Below are 2992 nucleotides of genomic sequence, written 5' to 3' on the forward strand. Positions count from 1 at the left end.
AAAAGTCAAAAGTTTGACTTTCATACTTAGAAAATTTTTCTAAGTGTTTTTCATGGTTTTTTCCAAACTTTGAAAGGGAATTTCTCAAAATTTCACCTACAAACTGAAAAAAACTTCCAACATGAAAGTTGTAGATTTTGATCCAATAAACAACTTTGACACATATAAATTTTTTCCATAAGATCAACCATTTAAGAGATATGGAGCTTCAAAGTTGGCATCTTATGAAAATTTCACTTAAAACTTCATTTTCTTCAAAGTTCATGGATCTTTTTCACCCATTTCCTTAAAGGTCTTGAAGAAACTTTCAACTAGGCTTTTGAAGTGTGTAACATGAACTTTCCAAAATGTCCAAGAGCATGAAAAAATATGAAGCATAGCTATGGTTTTGAATTATGCATTTAGTGATCATTTTCACTTGAAATTTCAAGCCATTTTCACTAAGTTATGAACCATTTTGCCAAATAATGCAAGTAATGATGCATCAAGACAATAATTGAAGATATTTTCTGATTAGAAGATCAGAATGGAAGAGGATAAGAAGCTTGAAGTTTAACCATGGTTTAGTCACTTTTAACCATTATGCATTAAATGTAAAGATTCCATTTTATCTCCAAATGCCAAATCACCATTCTTTGATCAACTTGCAAAGCTTGGAGTTCAGAATCCTTGGCCTATAAATAGAGGTTCAAACCTCATTCAAAATCACACCAAAACCTCACAATTATAGGTTTTCTCTCTTCTTTCTTGAATTACAAGTCATGTGTTTCAAAGTGAGGTAGAAAACTCAACCTCCAAACCTTGCAAGTTCTGAACAAAGTGATGCTTCTCACAACTTCTAAATGTCATATATGATGTGTCTGAATCATCCATACACCCCAAAAACACCAAGAACTCAGAATCACTACCTCACTTCTCAAATATGCATAACTTAAGCCTTATCATGCCAATTTTCATTCAAGCTCAATTCTGTCCAATCTAACCATCCAAACACCATCCATGTACCATATATGAACTATTCCAATCATCATCCCTGACCTGTAACTCCAAAATCACCAAGCTTGATCCTCACTTGAGCCCTACTGCAGATCGAGCATCACCAACTGGTCCAGAGGTTTTCAGTTCATTCCAATCATCCAAACATGTTCCATAAGGTCCACTGAAGCTGTCCAGATCAAGAAACAACATCTGGAACCTCTCATTTGCAGAATTCGATTCCCAGTTTGGCCGTTTTTGAAGGTAAGCCTCATGAACTCCAAACTCATACATACATGCATCATAAATGAAAAATTGAATTGCTATCTTGTTTCTGCACTATCACTGATCAATAGCCCTCAATCAATTTCACAATTCATCAATCCTACACGATTCCATGTTCAAATTCAGAATTAGGGTTCTTGGTGTTCATCACAAAATTGATCACCTTAGAGCAAATATAAATGAATTATGAGGGCACCATCATGTTTCTCGTCCAAAACCGAGCAAGATAGACTATCTACTTGATCAAAACAATCCAGTTTTAGAGATTTTCAAAATCAAAATTGGGGTGTGTTCTTGGCGCCATTTTTGTGTTCAGAAATTCAAATGTCATTTTTTCAATATAATTAAATGAGCGCGTTATACTTACAAGCTGCGCGCGCAGCTCAGTTGGTCCAGGTTTTGGTATGTGAGAGAGAGGGCGTGGGTTCAAGCCCTAGTGAACACAAAACCATTTTTTTTGCAACCTATTTTCTTTCATTTCTTCACATTTTCATTAATCATTTTAACCAATCAAAATTAATTATTTTTACTTCATTTTTTACACACTTATTATTTTATATATGTATTTTATGAATATCAAAAAAAATCACAAAAATATATTTGTTTAATACATTTTTAATTAAGTTTAAAATAACATATTTTAAGTGTTTTTTAATACTTTTAAATATTGTTTCTCACTTGATTTCTCAAACTTAATCACTTGTAAATATTTTTTGAGCAAACCCTAATCATCTAAGTGTCATTTGAAGACAATCTTTTTGTTTATCTTGATTAAATTAACTTCTTTCAAAATTCAAATCGTTTTAAAACGAGCGATCGCGGTTCTTTTCAAAAACAATGAACCATTTCTTTTTGAAACTTTTGATTAAATCTTTTAATTGATCAATTGATTTTCAAAACGATGTGGGCCTCTCGAATATTAGAGAGTATAAGTCCCTTTCCTCTTTCTTTTCACAGTTTTTCTTTGTACAGAAAACTTTTTCAAAAAAAACAATACTTTTCAAACTGTTTTCAAAACAATAAAACTTCTTCAAAATAAACCTTTTTAAAACAATTTTCAAATCATTTCCAAAACAACAAAACTCCAAACTTCAAAGCTTTTCAATATACCATGGGCCTCCACGTAGGTATAAGTCCCGAGCCCTTTCGTACATACCCACTCAAGTACATGAAATTAGGTATTTCATTGTACGCCTTTTGTACATATCTCGATCAGTTTGATTTTTAACTTTAATAACAAACCAAAAACGAAGGTTTCTTTAAATCTTCCCAAAAATATACCATGGGCCTCCATGTAGGTATAAGTCCCGAGCCCCTTTGTAAATACCTGTTTACATAGCTGTTGAATAAATTTAAATGGACCTCTCCCCGAGTGTGAGTCCTGAGCCCTGTGTATACAAATGGATCATGCTTACAGGTATATTTCCTTCATAAACTCCATTATATACACACACTTTGTCATATATATAATTATTCATAACTTGTTCATGTTTGTCCATATTTGTTCATACTTGTTCATGTTTGTTCATATGTGTGATATATGTGTTTGTTCAACTTAGTACAACACTAGGTTCCCCATAGCCTCCTATTGGGCTTCGTGCAAAGAATCTCCCTAGTTTAGGTTAGGACATAGAGTATGGTTTCCCGGTGAAATCGCTCTAAGAGCTCAGACCAACTATACCATGCCTCCCCTTGGGCTTTGTACAAACGAGTGACCCTCCCATAGCCTCCT

Source organism: Vicia villosa, linkage group LG7 (assembly GCF_029867415.1).
Source record: "Vicia villosa cultivar HV-30 ecotype Madison, WI linkage group LG7, Vvil1.0, whole genome shotgun sequence".
NCBI lineage: Eukaryota > Viridiplantae > Streptophyta > Magnoliopsida > Fabales > Fabaceae > Vicia > Vicia villosa.